A 22,029-nucleotide genomic window follows, 5' to 3' on the forward strand; every position below is an offset into this window, starting at 1 on the left:
GCATTAGATCTATGATAGTTAACAAACCCCCCAACTTGTAAACTAGCTCAGGGACACATAAACAATGTCTCTCATAAACCCACCCATATGATAATTCATGGACACCTTTTACTCAAAAGCATATTATTTAACTGCCATTTACTTTTGTGGGTGTCAATAAAACACATGGTTGGTTGATTAACTATATCGTTGTTCCAGTGGAACACTGATGCAACTGCAAAAAGTGTAGTTTTACAGTAGAACCAAATATACATAAAACAACCGCATACAATGAAACATATTTAAGTTACTGTCCTAGTGGCTGAATGTTGCAAAACAAATCTGTCAGTGTTCTTCCATATGAGGTGGTCACGTTTTTACCCAGTGACGACAATAACTCATTTTCAATTAACTTTGCAGTTACGTCAGTGTTCCACCAGAACAGCGATATGTCAAAGCTTGAAAGGTTCATCAAATGGTAACTGCAGGGTCTCATTCATTACTGAATAGGCCATGGCCTAGAACCCCAACTTTTTAAGGGCCCCAGATGGCTAAAATTATAAGGTTTGATAACGGGGGGGGGGGGGCTTGTCTGGTCTAGGAGCCCCAATATCTTAACCAGGCCAGGTTAATTTGTAGAATGAAAAAGAAAATAAAAAAACCTGTCAGAGAGCGTGACGGGGCTAACTGTCAATAGTTGATTCTGATAAAGATTTTTTGCTAAGTAAAAACAATATGATATTGGAATACATTCAATATATTTTCAATCTAGGGATTCATATCCCAACTCGCACTTATGGATGTAGAGACGTGCCTCGTATAACACGGTTAATTTGTTCTGTGTAGTATCAAAACCGTGTTATACAAGACTTTTTTATAAATGTTTTTTTACTCATTTTAACCTAATTAATCATGTACATATCATAAATCATGTCAATATGTACAATATTATATCAAAACCATGTTCCGTGTTACATTGAAACCGTTTTATACGAGACCTGGAAATAATGTAAATCAAGGAATGTGTACCGTGTTATATCGAAACCAAGTCATAAGGTGCAAATTTTATAATAGCTGAAATTTCGGCTCAATAGAACCTAAAAATGAAAACTGGTAACCAGAACATGCAAAGACCCACTGATTTAAAAACAAAGAGTTGTGATCAACGATAAAACTTAATTATTTTATATATTTCAAATTAAAATTGTTATGCACAACAAGACAGCAAATTTATAGCATAACAATTGAATTGGTTGATGTTCCTGGTACAGATACTTGCCTTCTTCGACTTTAAGTCGCGCTGCAATTTCTTCCTCTTTGTCATATTAAATCATTCCTGTATTGTCATATTAAATCATTCCTGTATGTATACAGGGGTATCCAAAAACATGGCACATATCAAAATTTTTAAGGGGTATCTTTTTCTTTACAGAGCCTTTGTGGTATTCAAGGATGAACACATAAGAGGGCGCGAAGTACGGTAAGGGATAAAATTCAGTTCACTCTTCCTGAATTTGTTTGAAATGGAGGTTGCACTTCGAAAATAAAAAGTTTAAGACAATCTATTGTGATGTAAAGGGGTGAGTATCTTGGGGGAATTTGAAATGAATCGCAAGGGTGAATCTAGAAAATGTTCAAGGAGGGAGCGGTTGATTTTTAACTAATCTCTTAGTACCTATCTGACTTACACTGGAGGGGGGGGAGCACACAAATTTTATTCAACACAACAAAAACAGAGATCCAAGCAGGTCTCCAAACTAACTCATTTCCTTTCCGTTGAAAGAGGTATTTTAAAATTGCGTTTTAGAACTTCAGTTTTGTAGAAACGCTTTGAAATCCCTTCTCGTAATATGATCTAAGGTTGTCTAAAACTGCGCCTTTTTGGGTCTTCAGTTTCAAAAAAATAAAAACTATCAGAGGAAAGTCACTGCACCCACTCCTTCCTGAAACAATACCCGAGATGTTTATAATCACGCCTATAAAACAAATTTTGTAAAATGCCCGGGGAGGGTCTCCAAACTCCTCATCCTATCATCATCAAAATCGTCTGAAATTACCTTTTTTAAACTTCAATTCCAAAAAGTGTCTGGGAGGGAGATTCCTTACTTTAACGTCATCAAGGACTGCAGATTCCTGTGTTTTAGAACTATCATTTTTTAAAATTTCCAGTGCAGTTCCCTCGGGGGGGGGGGGGCGATTGCCCCTCCCTTGTAACACACTGACTCATCTCAAAAATAAGGTTAAAAAATGTGTTTCTTTTGTGGCTGTCTTGAATTTTAATAGAACTAATTAAAATGTACCAGGACATCCTACAACTCAAAATGGACAATTTTTAATTTGTGGCAGTGTTGTATTAGGTATGCGATATACTGTATCAAGATGCAATTAAACTCTCTTGAAACGACCTGTGTTTATAAAGAAATCACGGCTACTACAAACATTTTATTCGTTAAGTTTGGTTTGCCATCTAATTACATTAAAAATTTCATGTACAATAAGTACATTAAATTGAGGGTCTCGGCTAAGGCAAGCGAAATTTTCTGACCTCTTTGCTTAAAATCTTTGTTGTTCAATACTGTAATTTTTTTTTTTTTTTTTGGAAAATTATTTACCATTTTGTTAGGTAGTAGAAGTCCCATTGTGTAAAGAGAAGAAAATACTAATTATTTTACATAGAAAAAAAAGCCTGTACATTTTTTTACCTGTGCACATTTTAATTTACTCGTTGATTCTTACGTGTTCATCTTCCACTGTGAATTAAAAACTTATTCCACAATTGTCGATTTTCATTTTCCTTTTTCAAAAACATTCATTTATAAGAAATAAGAATTTTTTTCTGAACATACTAATAGTAAGAGTTCAGTGTGCGTATCAGTAGTAATGTTTTTTAATACATGTAAGCAGTTCTTCGTTTTTTGCACAGTATCGCTCATTCACAGCTGTTGTGAATAATGGCTAATACGAACAAATTCGCAGATTTTTTACATTTCGTATTAACCGAGTTTAACTGTACTTTCAATCTCTCTGATACCCCTAAAAAGTTGAACAGGCAGGGCCTGATCAACCAAAAGTGATACCCAGGCTGTAGTAAGTAGTGGTATCACCATTCACCAGAAAACCCGTAAATTTTCCACATAGCTGTTGTGTAATAGAAAAGCAGTCAAGCACTCATACTTATAATCTCACAGGTAGAATGAAATGGTATTCAAATTTAAAAAATAACCCTTTCATTCTACTTGTGCAATATATGTTGTACACTTATTTTGGTACAAATTATGAATTCATTGTATATTGCTATCTTGTACATATAAGCTAAGAAAAGCTTCACACAGAAAATGAGTGTAAAGTAATATTTATCTATGTTTTTTTTTTGAGCAATCACGATTGCTTATTGCTTTTATTTGACTGTTTTTGGCGTTCCTATCATTTTATTTTCCCACCAGCACCCTCCGCAGCATGACCGTCGACCGGCTCCTCACGATGCTACTCCTATAGCGAAAACCGTCTCCAGGTTTCGTCAATATCCTACTTACATCATACATACACGCGCCTACACACAGATACATATATACACCTACACACACATACATATACCTACACACATACATACACACTCATGCCTGCACACAGACACAAACACACATGCCTACACACATACACATACCTCCTACACACAAACACACAAACCCCCCACACACAAACACACGCCTACATATACACACACTCATGATTGCGAAAAACATAATTTGAATTCAAGATAACAAAATTCAAATTAATTTTTCTCTTTTTTTTTTTTAATCTCTTTTCTACCGGTACCTTCATAAAGTTTTTAAAGGATATCCTTTTTTGTGTTTATACGGCAACTTTAGGGAAGAAGAGATAATCATTTTAAATTATAATGAAAATTAAGAGTATTCTGTAACACAGTTAGATCTATCATATCTTGTCAATATGGGATAAATGCAGCTGCTTTACTTAAAAAGAAGAACTTATTCAGTTGAAGTATAGAATTTGGAAGTATATTGTAGTCTTTGATGAAACTTTTGAAGAAACAATTTTCTGTAAATATGTACAAGGAATAGAATTCAAAAAGAAATACATATGAAATTTCCATTTAGCTTGAAGCAAATAAAACTGAATTATGTTCATTTATACCAACACACTGAAAATACTTTTTCAAAAGAATCTTAAATACAGATCTGAAGTTGCAAATTTTAGGTTTGACAAAAATATGAACTGAAACATTACATAGCTTTGACATGTCAGGGTAAACAATCAAATCATGCATAGAATATAACGATAACAAAGCTTTCAGTGATTGTTGCAAACTAAATAAAACATTAACTAGTATATCAACTTTGAATTCAACCCTAGATCTGTGTCTTTCGAGTGTAAAAATGTAAATTTATTTTATTTTCTGTGCCTACATTTTGAGTTAGGATCACTGCTCGAATGAACTTATCTCTTTATCTCGTTAGTTTCAACACGTATTCAAATATGCTCCTCTAAAAGAATAGACAAAAAAAAAAGTTGATTCCTTCAAGTATTCGGTGTATCATGTTGTCAGTTGTTGAAAAAATTAAAATGATTTAGAATTTTAGACTGAAAATGCGTTTTTCACATTTTGCTCTAATGCTCTCATCTGCGCGGCAACCATACAAATTGTAAACAGCATTTCGCGGCAGCTGGAGATCACGTGATCCGTGTCACGTGAGCAGATCCCCATTGGCTGAGAATCGTTTTCATCGGTTGTAGATGCCGAGTAGGAGAAGAAAGTTGCAAATCTGCGGCGGTGTTACACTTGCATCGGATAGTGGCCGCAGGTCGCTCGCAGTCCGCTCGTAATCCGCAAATCGCAACTGCGGAGGGTGTTTCACTTGCATGAGGCCCGTCGTCTCACAGGAAACAACTACCTCACTAACATCAAACAAAAGCGTAAAAAATCAAAATTTTAAAGTCATTAAATGACGGTTTGCGTCAAAATACCCCTCGAATTGCATTATCACAAGGACGGTAAACGTAGAAGCTGCAGCTGAAAAATCTTCTACATTTTTGCTGAGACGTGAAACGCAAAATTTTCAGAGAAAAATATGACGTGACACATACAAATATCCATCCAGTATGGAGAGCCATCGAGAATGTTTCTCGTTCAGAGTGAAATTCAACATGTAATGCATTAAAGCAACGGTTGTAAACCAGTGGCTCGTCTCTCGTTGGAGAGCGCGAAGATTCAAAAGAGAATGAGGCGAGAGCATAAATACAACAGAGGTTTAATAATTCATTCATTCACCGAAAGAAAATAAAACAGAAAACGTTTTCGAACATTAATAGAACATAAAGCATTTGAGTACATTTATTAGTGTTTCCTCACTCAAATAGTATATGAAAATTAATGGAGTTTTAAAATCAATAAGTTTTTATTTATCCTTAATCATTGTTCTGAAACTTTATACAGCACCGTTATTAGGTTAATTAATGAGAGTGCACTGCTTCGTTAATGGAATTTAAAACATGTATTTACATGAAAGTACAATGATAATTCACAGGTTCAAAAAATTTTATGAACGAACGAATTTTTATGTTCGAAGTAAAACGAAAACAAGATTTAAATATTTAGTAATTTACATTGGCAGCTGTATCGTTACTGAGGAGAAAAATATCATGTGAAGGGTTTCATAACTTTACTCAGGGGTGCCTCCCCTCCTAAAATCAAGGGTGCACCCACTAAATACCACAAAGACACCCCCAAAAACCAAGTGCCTCCTCTAAAATGAGAAAAATACCCCTCAAAACACCCCCCCCCTAAAAATTTCAATGGCGCAATTCGCGCCATGATCCCCCCCCCCTTAGGTGGGTACCCCTACTTTACTAAACAGAAAGCGGCACCTTTTATTACCAGAATTCAATGTGTGCACCGTTTGTGGACACGGGATGAACTTGAGTACCGTTTAGATGTGGTTCGAGCAATATACGGTGTACACATTCGACTCTAGTAATTGAAAGGTATTGTTTTCTGTTAATAAAATGATTGAATACCTTACATGAAATTTGACGGCTCACGATAAGAAAAACAATGTAAATTACCGTACTCTATTTAAGCTTCCAGGGGCTACTTGAACCACGGAGAAAAAAGTGTTTAAAATCCGTCCTGGTCCCCCTGACCTTCTTCCTGACAGGTAGCAGTACTAGGCAGAGGCTGGTGTATGGAACAAAGGTTCTACTATTCCCACCTTTTTCTGATTGAGGTTATGATTCTAAGTTGTCTAAATAGTTGTTTTTAGTGTCTGCAAACTTCCACACGTAAGTTCTTGGAAACATCTGGATCAAGGAAAAGATAGTTTTATTTTTGCATTCTTTTTCTTAATAAAATAACTGTATTTTAAGGTAATAGCCGTATAATTAACGCAGTAACTAATGTTATTTAATAAACGTGCACTGGTTACCTTAAAATGGGATTACTTGAACCCCGTGTTCAAGAAGCCCCCCGACCACATTTTATCACTAAATTATGTTAAGTAAGGTTAGTAATCTTTTAAAATAAAGAGGTTAGTTACTATTTATGCCCTTTTATTTGCACGTCTGGGGATAAAAAGGGTCCGAAAGTAAAAGAGAACCCTTCGAAGTAGGAAATATGCAGATTATTTGGAGGAAAAATTATAATTGTGTCTAGATTCAATTAACTCCGGAGAAATGTCTCAGAGAGTGGCATCAGTCCCTTTTGACTCAAGTGACTCTAAAAAGGAAATTAAAATATCGTTCAAAAAACAAGCCTGATCATCCTGTGGTATTTATTAGCGAGGAAGAGCAAGCATTAAATACTATCAGAAGAAATAAATCCACCCGATGTTAAAGAGTGGATTTTTCGTTATTTCTAATGTTTAAATAATCAGCATTTCAATTGGTTTTTGCTGTAGTTTGATTATATTCCTATTCGAAAAATTATGATTGCCTAAAAATATTTTTTATGTATGCGTTGATTTTATATTGATTTATGTAAGTAGTGTGTGCTCACTAGAATGTATGTTTAGAATTTTCTTTTAAAATCATTGCTCTTCTTGATCCCACCATCTGTTTTGCAGCGTTTTCTACTGGATTTCCTGAGTTGGAATAAGTAGCCCCAGTGCCGGGTTACTTGAATCCAATTTTTTAAAAATAGAGAAAAATATATAAAGAGTTGAAATTGTTGTTTATAAAAGGCTTAAGGTGGTAGCAAAATCTGAAAAGTGGTAAAAACAAGGTTATTAGCGCACATTATGGGTTTAATTAACAAATCACTATAAAATTTGCAAAAGATATGAAATTTCGGGTTCAAGGCCCCGGTTTACGGTACTTAAAATAACACGTTTTTCTGTTTTCTTCCTTTTATTTCGTTATTTTTTTTCTTTTTTTATGATGTCATAAAAAATTTTTGAACCTGTGAAGTATTATGACGCAAACCGCATATTCATACAATTTAAGTCATTTTATGCATTTTTAAATGTGTCAAGTACTTTTCAGACACCCTGTATAACTGTTTTATCACAAACAAATGTAGGGGAGGGGGGGGGGGGCAATAACAATTTTTATGAATGAATACATCGATGCACATTCAATTATTCAGATAAATAAACTAAAATATTGCCACTTAATGAAAGCCGTGGAATTCTATCATTTACTGTTTAAACCAAAACCGACGAATTTTAAGGGCCTATATTTAATTATGGTCGAATTGTGCAGCTTTAGATTGTACTTACATACTTTTTTTAAGAGGAGGAAGAGGGAGGCGGCTATGGAAAATATTATTGAAAACTGGGTCACGAGTATAAAACGTTTGAGAAAAGCTACGACAAAGACATTTAGAATATCTAAGTTTATTTAACTGCTTTGCAGTTTATATAATCCACTCTGTAGCTTTTCGGAGCGAAAATTTACATCCACACATTGAAAAAAATATAAAGTCAAATCTGACAATGTGCATGCAAAGTTCACACCTTTTTTTAAACATTTGAGGAGGTTTTATAAGTTTATTTATTCATTTTTACATTGCTCAAGAAGTTGAAAGCACTTTATAGAACAGATTTTCTCAAAACCGTTAATTTTTGTTTTGAAGTTTGCATTCGTACCTTAACGCTGTGTATTTAAAGAAGCTCGTGATTGAATAAAAAATCATCACTGTATCGCATCTGCAGTTATGTACACAATACTTTTTAAAAAAAAACATGTTTTTAAATATTTATATTTTTTTTCCTTGCTAGTCATGCAAACAACTCTAATCTTTAAGGAACATAAATAAAAAGTAATGATATATGTTACATAAGCAATTTTAATACATTGTAGAAAACTTATAATACGCACTGGAACATACACTGAAAAACACGAAACACGACACACTTGCGTATTTTCATTTTTAGAGATGTTTAAAAAATTACAATCTTGCTGTAGAGCGAGAAACAAAAATAACGAGATCACTAACGAGAACACCGGAAATGATATTTGTTTACGTCAAATAACGAGGAGGAAATAGATTTTTAGTACAGTAACGAACACACAGAAACACGATTGTATAAGAAGAGTACTTTTTAAGGAAAAAAAATCAGCAGAATACTTTCTTAAGACACTCATTATTTGAAAATATTTCTTACGTACGTCTCTCGAGAAGTATTCTGTCGGGCTTCATCCTTCGAGAATGAGGGAAAACGAATTTTTCTTCTAATCATCAAACGACAGTTATTTTTCATTTCATAGTGTGCTTAAGCATATATTTTATTTTTAGATATATATGCAGCTTATTTTTCCTTCTAAATGTATGATCGATAGATTAATTATCTAAAAGTGTACCGGATACTAATCAGATCGCACTGAGCTTAACAGATGTTTCGTATAAAAATTCGAAAAATCAAACGAAATTGGGCTAAATTCTCAAAATGTATTAGTTGGTGGAAAATATGCTTTCAAAAAAAAAGGTGAAAGAGCGACAGAACTGTTTGCATTTTAGTTGATGGATAGTATTAAATATGAGGGAAAAAATTAATTAATATAATAAATATTTATAAATCCCTTCAGGCATTTAAATACAACCAGTAGGTTTGGAGTTTTCATCGAATACTGAGAGGTACACTTAATTAAATTTGACATACAACAAAGGTGTAGAAAAGAAAAATGATAAATATGCTAAGTTAGAATTTATTATTGGTTAAGGGTGTTTCTGAACCCTTTGGAAAATCTTTAAGGAGTGATAGAACACATATGTTTTAAAATATAATAGCAAAAAAAAAGGGTCCCAAACGTCTTCCGAAGGAGATAGGCGCCATTAAAGTTTAGGGTCCAAAATTTCAAATGATCATAAAAAACGGAAAAATTGGTCGATTTGCTTACGGTTTTCGCTAAAATTATTCTTTTTATCAGTATTTTCTTAAAAATATATTTTGAAGATGTAGTTTAAAAAATGCCGATAGAGGGCACTTTAGACTTTGGAGTAACGAACAACTCTTTTTTACCGCTATTTTTAAATCTCATTAGGATTTTTCTCATGCTTGGATTTAAACTTAAAATTTCAGCTCAAAATCAAAATCATTGGGTGCGATTAAGTGTTGCGCAAACTGAACTGTGTTCAGAAGTTAAAATGCATTGTCACCAAAAAAAAAAAAAAACGAGAAGGAAATGAGCGATCTTCACGAAACTTAAAATGGATGTAACCTGTGACGTGATAAGGAAATGATTACAAATTCAGAACAAAAGATTGTTTTATTAAGAAGTTACGACGCAATAAAGTTTATAAAACCGTGCGTTGTACAGCCTCCTCTAGCAGCAATACAAGACAAAACACGGCATGGTATGGAGATAAATAGGTTACCTATGACCACTGGAACAAAATCGGGATTTATCGTTGAAAATAACATGCCTCCTGTCTGTCACAACCTAGCTAATCAAGTGCAGCGTAAATCCAATGGACGGAAATCCAATCCATCGCACTGGAACGTCGGTTCGAGATACCAGCGTCTTTCAGTCTACTCAGGAATGTTTTTTTTTATACCATCTGTTTTTTGGAAGGTGTTAAACAGCAGGGAACTAATGTTAGTGACCTTATTGATATGGTAGTGGCCGCTCTTATGATGAGCGATCTTCGCTCTCATTTCCGTTTCTAGAATGCCTTAACCGACCGCAATATGGAGTGATTCATTTATTTTTACCCAATAAACTGAGCTACTATCATATAATTCCGACCGTGGTGGCGGAAGATACGCGCATACAACCAACCTTCTTCTTTGAGACCTCCTGTACGTCCCTTTAAAAAGTCCAACAATTGTTCGTATACCTCTAAAGGTCACAATAGCGTCCTTACAACTCTACAGTTTCGTTTGAAGTGCCCTTTGACACAATTTTTCTCACTTTCAATCCTACGTATCTACGTACGTGCGTTACCTTTCGTCACTGGCGAAGAAATTTAAAACATCTCTTACCAAATTGCGTTCCTGCCGAGTTTGTTGGTTGCAGCTCAATTTATTCTTGATGCATACTTTTTTTGTCACAGAATATATTTCAACTTCTGAACTGAGTTCAGTTGCGCGACTTAATCACGCTCAATGATTTTGATTTTGAGTTGAAAATTTAGGTTTAAGTCCAAGCATTAGATAAAAACTAATGAGATTCAAATATAGCGGTAAAAAATAGTTGTTCGTTACTCCAAAGTCTAAAGCGCCCTCTATCGGCATTTTTAAACTACATCTTCAAAATTTATTTTCAAGAAAATACTGATAAAAAGAAGAATTTTAGCTAAAACCGCAAACGAATCAACCAGTTTTTCCGTTTTTTATGATCATTGAAATTTTGGACCCTAAACGTTAATGACACCTATTTCCTTCGGAAGACGTTTGGGACCCTTATTTTTGCTATTATATTGTTTGTCCAGATATGTACTATCCCCCCTATCTGTAGTATCTACCCCCTCTATACTGCGCCTATCTCCTTCGGAAGACATTTGGTACCCTTATTTTTGCCATTATATTGTTTGTTCAGATATGTACTATCCCCCCTTAAAGTTTTGGCCAAGAGTTCCGAAACACCCTTTATATGCTACTAGATAAGTGTATCCAACAAAATTATTACGAACGTCAAACTAACAACTTTGAAAGTGAGTTCTAGACGAGCGTTTGCCCTTTTTTTTTGCTATGAAAATAGTGGCTTAAAATTGAAACGTGCATTAATTTTAAACAAAAAGTCAAATAGTCATCAGTCTTAATAATGCCTTAAAACAGAACTCACCTTCTGGTGCTTAATCGTACGTTTTATATATCTATTAGGTATTAGCTTGATAATTTTTAGACTATTAGAAACATTTTCCCCTATATAAAGTGTATAATGTGTGTAATGTGTGGAGCCTAAGCAGTCGACTTCTCAATTTCTAAAATTAGAGTTAGTGCATTGTATTACGTACAATGGCAAGAGCCTGTCAAACGTTCTTCCGAACTTGGTTTAATAACTTAAAAATTTAACTAATGTTCTTTAAAGATTTTTTAAACACTGTTTTAAAGCTCTATACCAGTAAAATCATCCATTTTGTGTTATAAAATAGTCTAAATATGTTTGCTGACTTACATTAGACAAATGTCTTTTGGAACCTGCAAATTAAATGATATAACCGCTGCTGTTGTTGTCTGATGATAAAGCAGCTCACTGCCTATTAATTATTTTACATATTTTATGAATAATTACTTTTCTAATTTCTTCTTTTGAATATTTATTACTATTTTTCATGCTAAAAACTTTTTTCAGACTTCCATCTGCACATGCAATGTTTCCTATTTGAAATTAATTTAAAATGTTGGTCGTATTTTAGCGCTGGTAAGAAAATGTGCTTCAGATATCTTTGAATAAGAAATATTTGATGGAAACAACATATCTTCATAACAGGTGTATTTTTTTCTTTAAGGATTAGGATGTGGCACTGCACAGCATCTTACAATATTTTTTGGATGATCAAGCATTGTGGCTCATTTTGGCGTTGATCTCACTGCTTGTAGATAGATGTTTTGATCATTAAAAAAACATCAGTCGTTTAATCTGTTTTTTTCTTTTTCCTTAATTTAATATACTGCTTTAAAATATATTTTTAGATGATATTTATGTAATTTACAAAGAAAGATCGGCAATACAAAACAGTATGTGCCACGTAAATACAAATAAAGCAGAAATACTGCAAGAAAAATATTTTTAAGGCCTTTCAGATTGTCGTATGTGTATTTTGATTGCGAATTATCAGCTATGAGAAACGAAATTATTTGTACTACAGAATGGATTAATTGCGAAAAGTAGGGACAGTTTTAATAATATTATTAACTTAAATTTTAGCCAACATGCCTTTCATACGATTCGCACGATTAGCAACAATGTCACGCATTTGGAGTCGAATATTTAGCAATTGGTTTCAGAAAAACAAATGCAATTAATAAAGTAAACATAAAGTAATGATAACAACAATTCTTGGTTTGTAATTTACTTTCTTTCGCCATATATGAGACAATGGGATGAAAGGCCAAAATTTAAAAAAAAAATGAGATAATCAGTACAAATAGTAGGAGAACCTCTCCTTTGTTTTATGGCCAGAGATGGTATTAGTAATACTGGGAGGGGCTTTTTTACAGCATGATTTAGAAAGAAAATTGCAATGAAAGCCGACCTAGGACCTGAACTTTAAACGCGTTTTACTCGAAACTTCCACTTACATCCCTATGCTTCGCACTGCCTCATTTGTTTATATTATTAAGAGAAACGTTAAATATTTTGAAAATTTATATGTGTTCTGGCTCGTGAGAATCAATCGTTTTAATATAAGGTTTCGACCCTGAGGTAAAAAAATATTACGCACCACTGTTTTAATCAATTTATCAGCAAAAGATCATACGTACAAGTAGAGTAAAGTCACCTCTATTATGTCATGATTTTGTAGTCTCGTAGGTGTAATAGAAAAAACATTTAGAGCGATGGCGGCATTAATTTTTATATCCCCCCTTACATTTTTTACTTAATATTTTTTCTGTATTTATGCACACATCTTTCATAATGACGCAAAAGCAATATTTTTCGATTAGTTTGTACTATCAGTTTATTTAGTACTAAACATGAGTCTCAAATGCTAAACAATGATACGAGCAAAATGAGATCAAAATTCAGATTTCAGTTTAGTAGTTTATTGCAGCAGTTTAAGGATTTTCTTTATCTTAAGAATTTTAGCCAATCAAGACACCTAGAATGAAATATGGTGGGAAGGAAGTTCTGTTATTCACAATGAATTAGGTAAATCTCACAGCAAAACTGTCATGTGCCACTGTGAGATAAATGACGCATATTTTACCTTCTCTATTATGGATAGCGTGATGCTGCTTACTAAAGTGACATTGAATGCTAAGAATTCGGGCGGCATTCTAAATTTAGTTCACGATACTTTACTGTGTTTAATACAATTTCGAATGATATTTTGTGTTTTCGCAATTACATTATACTGCGCGTTGGAAAATGCGAGTTAGGAAGTTTTCGAACAGTGTACTCAAGTAAATGTCGTCGTTTGCAACAATTACAGAGAAGTGATCTTTGTATTGAATGTTGCTATAAACAAAAGAGCACTTAAGTGAATTTTCTATGAAGATTGCGTATTTGCAGTTGTGTGTCCTGCAATTGTGGTCTATTCACAGGAACTGAACCATTGTTTCGTAAAACGGATCATTTGAGATTGCTACTCCAGAACAGTTCGACTTATTTATTTATTTTTTTTTTTTTTTTTTTGAATAATCAGAAATATGTTATATTCATCAGACGATAGATATTGCTTTATTTCCTTAAGAGTTTATTAAAGTGACCAATTGCGGTGAAAATATTCACTATTGACTATAAGAGGAATTTTTTGTCACTTACTTTAAAAGAAGTTTTCCAGCCATCAAGAGCATCATATCTGCTTTAATTCGAAAAACTGTATAACATTGCAAGTTCCTGAAAAATTTTTTTTCAAGACTTATTTACAGTCATCATGGAATCGAATGTTATGATCAACGAATTGCTACGAAAATCTCAATGCACGTTTTACGTAATATTACCTACATTTCTTGGAATAAACGAAATAATTCTTCATTTACAAGGGTTTTAAATAGATTGAACCTATGGTATTGGTTGAACCTATGAATAGTTACTCATAAGAAAGTATTTTTCCTTGTTATTTTCGTATGCTTTAGTATTTCTTATGTTTTAGTATGTTATTTGTTTTAAGTTCTATTTGAAAATTACTTTTACCAACAATTCATATCAAAAAGTAACTTTTCTTGTCATGTAGTAAAACCGTTTTGAAGAAATTAAAATGTTCTTCACTTGACTCACTTATCATCTAATTTTAATTCAAAAGGAAAACTTTCAAATTTTCTATGCTAATATATCACTAAAGAGCTCCGCCTACTGTTTGTATCGCTCTTTCACCACCGATCGCTCAGTTCGGTCTGCGCTGGATGACAATTGATGATTTTAATACTTTTTCCCCTGGATGCCCTGCAGACATCCTTCATGTCTGGCACACTGTTTTTATCAATGCATATATCCGGCCCCTTAGGATTTAAAGGGCTAAAACAAGGGGAACGAGCTTACCACGGTTGTCTTTTATCCAACAGTACCAGTATTGACCGGATAGTCATTGACAGTCTAGACGAGATAGGGTTACAGACACACAGAAGCGCACAAGTTTTAATAATCGGATTGTTTAATCGCGTGTGCTAAAATTATATTACTTTAAAAACTTTTCTCCAAACGCCGTCGGTCACTTTAGTTTTGTTTGCTGAGTCTGAATGTTTGAGTCTTAATGATTTTGCACCACGAATGCATCATAAATACTTTTCTTGAGTTTTGAGCTTCAGCTTATTAACTTACTACAGTGAACTTGAATCGTGCTTAAATACACTTAAAAACTGCTAAACACTGAAATATATATAACAACTTACCTAAATATGCTTACTAATTACTAGATTTTCCTATCGCGTTGATAATTAAATTAAAACAAATCGTCAAAACAACATTTGTCCTTTCGTGTCATTCAATGATTGTACTAAAGCATTTTACATTTCAAAGTATTTTTAGATACCTTTCTCATATGAAGCACAAAAAAAAGTTATAGATTTATGTGTGATACATTAAATCATCGTACATATTTTCTAAAAACATACAATACATACATATTCAACCTTTACATTTCAATGTAAAATTTAATGTCCTATAAGCCATTTGAAAATAAATACATAGTCTTTTTTTCTCTAGATTCTCGCATCATTACCAAACAGGAATAAACGGAGCAGTACTGGCGTAATTGTTGAGTGCTAGGTAAGTTTGTCTCATTCTAAAATGCATGCTTTTAATGCCTTAATAACGAGTCTTACAGGTACATGTAAAGTTCAATAGTTCGTCGGATCACATTGTTATTCATTTAAAATGTGAAGAATGTTACGTCATATCACAACCACATTTTATCTCATTTACTCGAAATATATTAGACAGCAAACTGACGCTCTAAATTCTGAAGTGTCGTTAGAATTTTGAATTCATTAATCTTCCTACCATCTTGCGTCAGCTACAAATGATTACACTTCGCAGATCATAGCATCTAAGTGAAATGTTTAAACCATTACCTGAACGGGTAAACTGAGTTTAGTCATCCAGCTGGGTTGATGGTATTCATGAGGATACTCTCCAACTATAACGCTAGTAGGTCACGCAAGCCCATAATAGAGAGAGAGGGCTTATACTATCCGTTATTCAAATAACAATGACGGTTCTGGCACATGGCAGCTTTCCATAGAGCATCCTCCAATATATTATAAGGAAGAGAAATTGCAACTTAGATGGCTCATATTTCATTCAGTACATTGCTGGAGTCATGATAAACACCTGATATCGAATCTAAATCGTTATATCTGATTTTTGCTATTTATCAGTTTTATAAGATGAAGTTTTATTTTCCTTAGTTAAACAACTTGAATTACATCGTTTACCCTACTCTAGTCGATGTCTTTACAGGTAAATATAATTAGCTTTTGTTCCTCCTTTTCAAGTTCCTTTTAAGTACGTGCTATCAACGCATTTTTCTTGTTAATTGTACTTAAGGAAAAAATATTAAACTTATAAAAAAAAAATCCATGAGTGAAATTGCAATGGTTATATGAAAGAAATAAGCGTGAAATATAACGATGTTATCAAAGTAAGACGCATAAAAATAAGAAAAAATAAAGTAAATAGGTTCGATGAAGGAATATAGAATCATGTAGTCAATAATTCCTTTGCCCTTCTTTAACTAATTAATACACACACAGTCACAATACAATTTTTATTGCATCGAAATAGTCCCTGAGAAGCTTAAAAAAATTTCTATTTATTATACACCCAAACCTGTTTTTATGCGGTGGATAGGGATCGCATTAAAAAAATCGCATAAAAAATTGTCGAAACTTCACGACTAGCTTTAAAAAGTTGTTTTCGCAACACAGTTAATTTTTTTTAATGCGGTGGAGAGGAACCACATAAAAAAGTCTCACATACAAAATAACCCAAAAACTTGCAAAATTGTAATATTGAAAGAACAAGACAAAATAAACCAAGTGATGATAATTTTTTTCGAGTAGTCGGACGAAATTTCCCGAATAGGGAAATTTTTGGAAGGTCACAGTGACTTCCCATTGCGGTGCCTATGTCGTCACTTGAAGATACTACCTCGCACTCATTTTAAAAATAATTTCGTCAACTGAATACCAATCTGATTGAAATTTTAATGTACCGCACAAAAAAAATCGCATAAAAAAGGTCGCATAAAAATAGGTTTGGGTGTAGTTTTAATCTGAAATATACTGATGTGTGTATAAGCATTATCAAAATGGAATAAAAGTTTCAAAAAAGAAAAAAATATTACTTGAAAGATTGAAAAATATAAATTAATGGAATTTAAATGTTTAAAAATTTTTTTTGGAAATGCCAACAAATACTGTAAAACGAAAAAGTTCTGCTTCTTTCTGGCATAAAGGTTTATATTACAGCCTCAGAACATTATATTTAATCTCAAACACTATTACTACTATAAAATTTAAAATTTCCTGCTCCATATAAGGCTTGAAATTTCTTGCTCCATAAATTTGGAACAGTTTGGAAGCCTCTGCTCCCAAACTGTTCCAAAGCACATCCTGCTGTTACAACACTCAGTAACTGCGTGTTTTTGTGTATATATTCACTCATCTGTGTCTGCAAATTGAGAGCCCATAATGAAAGCTATAAGTAAAGCATATTGTAAACATATAATCGTTTTGTACCATATACTAATTTTGCATTTTTTCCCAACAATAAAGCCTTCGATATTTAAAACAGGAAATAATACTACATTTTTACTGTTTTGAAAAAATATAGACTGTTCATTGGTTTAATCATGCTACGCACGTTAGTTGTTCTTACACTCTTATGTTTGAACAAAAGTGCCAAAAATTATGAATACCTAATACTGTAGTAATTTTAAGAAAAAAACTAGACAATGCAGGCTTTTTATTCTTTAGACAGAAATGGTGTTAACTGTACTTAAAATGAATAAAAAAAAATTAAGCAGTGTGCTACCCATTATTTTAGTCATAACATAAAGGACTGTCGTGGGCAGGTAAACGGCTGTATCTGCATGTTTAAAGAAAAGTCTGTTGGATATTTATTACTAACAAAAGGGAAATGTTGGAATTAGACGTTTTTTCGCACCGCCAAAAAAGTAAGCTTATTCAGCAAAGTTAACGTACAATAGATGATAAAACTGCAAAAAAATGAAAAAAGAAAAATTTGCAGTTACTGTCCTTTACCTGGCCAGGGCAGTACAGTATCAACACCAACTCCCTGCGAATATCTTGAATTCTAGTTCAATTAAGTGAATATTATTATTTTGGAGGCATAAAGTAATTGGTTATTAATGATTTTAGGTATGTTGCGCAAAACGTATAACACAATTTTCTGGCGTTTCTTGTATGTTACGAAAATAAAATAATTATTACCTCTTCCTTTTTTCTTAATTTTTAATCTCACATATTCTTCATCTAGATGCTTGTGAAAATGATTAATTATTGATGACATAGAATACTAAATGATGGTCCTTAAGCTAATGTTCTGTACCTTACTAAATGCAATTGTATTTATTTCATTTTTATAAATGACGTATATACAGTCAAAACTCTAAAAACCTTTACAATACGATGTAGATTTCAGTCTTACGTAAAAATATTTTGACCTAAGTTATTCAATCGTAAAAATAAAGCTTTATCCATAGATGAAGTACAACAAGAAATACAACTCAGTAGCGGCTATCACTGGCCACCATTAAAGGCTAGAGGATTGGCGATTCTCGAATGTAAACGGGCAAAAATTTGTTTACGTCACATAAAAGAAAGACATCTTGCGCTTGTCGATTGAAATTTGCAGTAGTTTGTTTTTAAAACTTAAAAGTAATTTCTTATTCAAATTTAATCCAGTGATTTCTTTTTAAAATAGTTTTTCAGACGCTTACCCGTTTATTGGAAGCTTTCGTTTGCCCATGAAACTGATTTCTGATGGTTTTATCTGCGACAGAATAAGTTTTAATAAAATACTGAAAGATGTTCAAAGTGCGTTACCTATATATATCTATAAATAGTCAATACTTATAGATGTAATTATCAAAAAATAAGGTACATTATGAATGTTCCATGAATTTCAAATGTAACTAAACGTATTCTTATGATATGGTAATGAAGCTACAATACGTGGAAATAGTAATTGCTTAACAACATTTAATTAACTTTATGTTATTATTTGTACACTTAGTAGCTGACAATATGAGACTAAAAATAATGAAACGCACCATACATCAAAGTTTCATCCTAAGTTGAAATTTTAAACATAAACACAAGACTTATTATATTTTGTAAAAGTCCATTGTACACAACAAAACTTACTTCCTCTGTATTTCTCTAAAATTTGTCGTAAGCCATCAGATTAAGCTGGCGTAAAGTTAAGAAAACCTAACACGAGTTGGGAGTAAACCTAAATATATTTCCCAAACTTCATTACTTCACTGAAAGATTGAAACCAACCACACCACTCCGCCTGAGTCTTTATGATTCATCAAATCTTCTACAAACATACGCAAGCGTTTTGAGCATCTCACAAATACTTAGATTAACACGCAAGAATGACACAAATTTTCTGACTGTCCAACCTCAAACTGAATATTTAATCAGTTTACTGGAAAAGCACGCACTTCATAGAATCTTTCTCTTAGTGTCAACGATGCGGGTAACTGTTATTTATTATTTTCGTCTTCGGTTTCAACGCGAAGTGATGTCTGTAATATTTCCGACTCGAGAGATATTTGTTGATCAGTTTTAATGAAATCATGTATAAATTGTTTTAAATTGCAGCGTACTCATATTTTAAAACGACTTTTAATTTAATACCTTGTTATATGAGTTTGTTTTTATGATAGCAACTCATTAAAAAGACTCAATTAATTTATCATATTTTAAGTACAGGCGTAATTTTTTAATTATGGTTTACCAAACTTCTTCATTTAAAAAAGGACAGTATAAACCAACAGCAGACTAGTAGTGTCACAGGAAAACATCAACAATAACATATTCGATACGCCACGTTAATTTAACAACATCACAGCAATAAAACACACGTGCGTAAATCTCGCTATCAATTTACTGCTCCTGGTATCCTCTTTCTACATATATCCTACAGGGTAGTTATAAACTAACGTGAGGTATTCAGAGCCCTGTAACAAGTGAAGAATTGAACGAAAGATTACAAAATGTCATGGGCGTACTTAGCAGAACATGAGATTTCGATTTCCACAATTCAAAAAAATAGTATCAAAAGTCACCACCACGGGGAATTTTTGCGCTGCCAAAGTGTTCTACTTGCGAATACTGAAGAATTAAATGCCAAAAAATGCAGCGCACATCAAGTTTTCTCTTCAAATGTTTGTTGCTTACAAAAGAGGTTCAATTTAACCAATAATAAATTTCAATTTGTAACAGGAGAAGAATGCGAAAAGTCGCCAAGAAAAAATTTCGGCGCGGCAGCAAGGATTTCTTTCATAAATAATATTCATTAAAATGGTGCACCACGCCACGTTGGTCTTTAGGTATTGAGTGTATGGCGGCAACAATTCTTTGATAACAGTTCGATTACTCTCGCATTTCCTACGGTATGACCACCGTAGTCACCCAATCTTTCACCTTGCGACGTTTGGCCATGAGGATTTCTTAACGCTGTTGCGTATCTACGACATGTTCGTGATATCTCAACTTTAAAAAGTTGAATAACTTTACAGGAAGGAGAAATTAATCTCCCCGGCCACCCGAATGTGTGGAAAATATTGTGCATTGTATACAGTATCTGGATTATCTCGATGTTTGTCATATTGAACCTCATTTTTTGGTAAAAAACATATTTTGTGAGTAAAATTGATGCATATTTTGTCACTTAGCATTTAATCCTTCAATATTCACATAAATGCACATTTCCCACGCCAAAATTTCCCTGGTAGCGATTTTTCTAGCTTTTTTATTTTTTAATTTTAGAATCGAAATCCAATGGTCTACTGTGTACGCCCATGAAATTCAACAATGTTTCACCCAATACTTCACTCACTAGAGGACTCTTAACTAAACACGTTATTTTATAACCACCCAGTATATGCATATATATATATATATATATCAAGTTATTGGCATCAATCTATAATTTCAGGTACATATTTGGTGCGTATTTTCACGTTTTGTTTCTTCGTGCTGCTACACAAACCTATTGATATTCCTCACGACTAATAAATTTGAGTGTGACTTTATATTGGTTTTCTATCAATCGAAAAAAAAAGTCCCCTATTTTCTGGAAACCAAGAATTTTGGTCGCCTCTTTGGAGCTGTTAACGAGCAATTTCGGCACATTCCAAGGTTCGATTAACATGAAAAGTTTAAATTTGGTAATTTAATTCTGTATAGTCTTATCTGCCTGTAAAACGGTATATGAAAAAAAAAATAGTTGATTGTCCCTAACTAAAACGTTGTGTAAAAATATAGCTAAATGCAGAGTTAAAAACTTATTTTGCAGAGTTAAAACCTATCTTTACATTCCAGACCTTTTTTGCCAATTATCTTAAAAACAGCTTAAGTTTTCTCAAGGCTGTTATATTTAAAAGTGCAGCTGGGTTTTTGTTATTCTATCAAAGATAAGATACTTTTATTGCTGGAGGAGGGGGGGTTGGGTCTTAAGCGTCAAAACAATTCACTTTTTTTACGATTTTTTTTTTTTTTTTAGAAAAAGGTTTGATAAAATATATTAAAACATTTTGTGCATTATTATGTATAGTTTTAAGAATATTCTATAAATTTTTTATCAAAAAATATCCACAGACAAGCCGGTGACAGAGCTTTTCCCAGAGCACCTTTGGGGAAAGATGATTTGCGGTGTTCACGGTATCTCAGCTGACATTTATCTGAAATCAAATTCTATTTCAATTTAGTCAAAGTATTAATTAATCCTCCCACTACGTTCTCGTCTTTTTTTGTTCGACTTCAAAATTTTTGGCTGCGATTTGAAGGTAAAAGTTCTATTTTTTTCGAAAAATTCTGCGATTTTGTTAGAAAAAAGCGCATTGAAAAAAAAAGAAAACTCAAAGTAGGGGGGAGATTTTTCATATGCAATATGTGTGTACAAAATTTTAAATGGATCTGTCAATTGGTTTTAAAATGAGAGTGAACACCGACTCTGAAAAAGTGGTTTTGAGAAAAACACGTTTCAAGTTTTATAAGTTAAAAGGCATAAATTCCAGTTCCATTGAAGACAGTCCTTGTAGCAGCTTCGATTTCCTTAGTCTTTTATTTTTCATTATTTATTTATATTATATTTAACTAACCCCAATCAAGCAGCAATGACATTCTGAGCGCCGCAGTTGTCAGAACAGCTGCATTGTTCGGCAGCTATCGGAGCTACAGTTTGAAGGAGGGGAAACTGAATACATAAGTTTGAGAATTTTGCTCAAAA

This window comes from Uloborus diversus, chromosome 3 (assembly GCF_026930045.1).
Source record: "Uloborus diversus isolate 005 chromosome 3, Udiv.v.3.1, whole genome shotgun sequence".
In the NCBI taxonomy this organism is placed as follows: Eukaryota; Metazoa; Arthropoda; class Arachnida; order Araneae; family Uloboridae; genus Uloborus; species Uloborus diversus.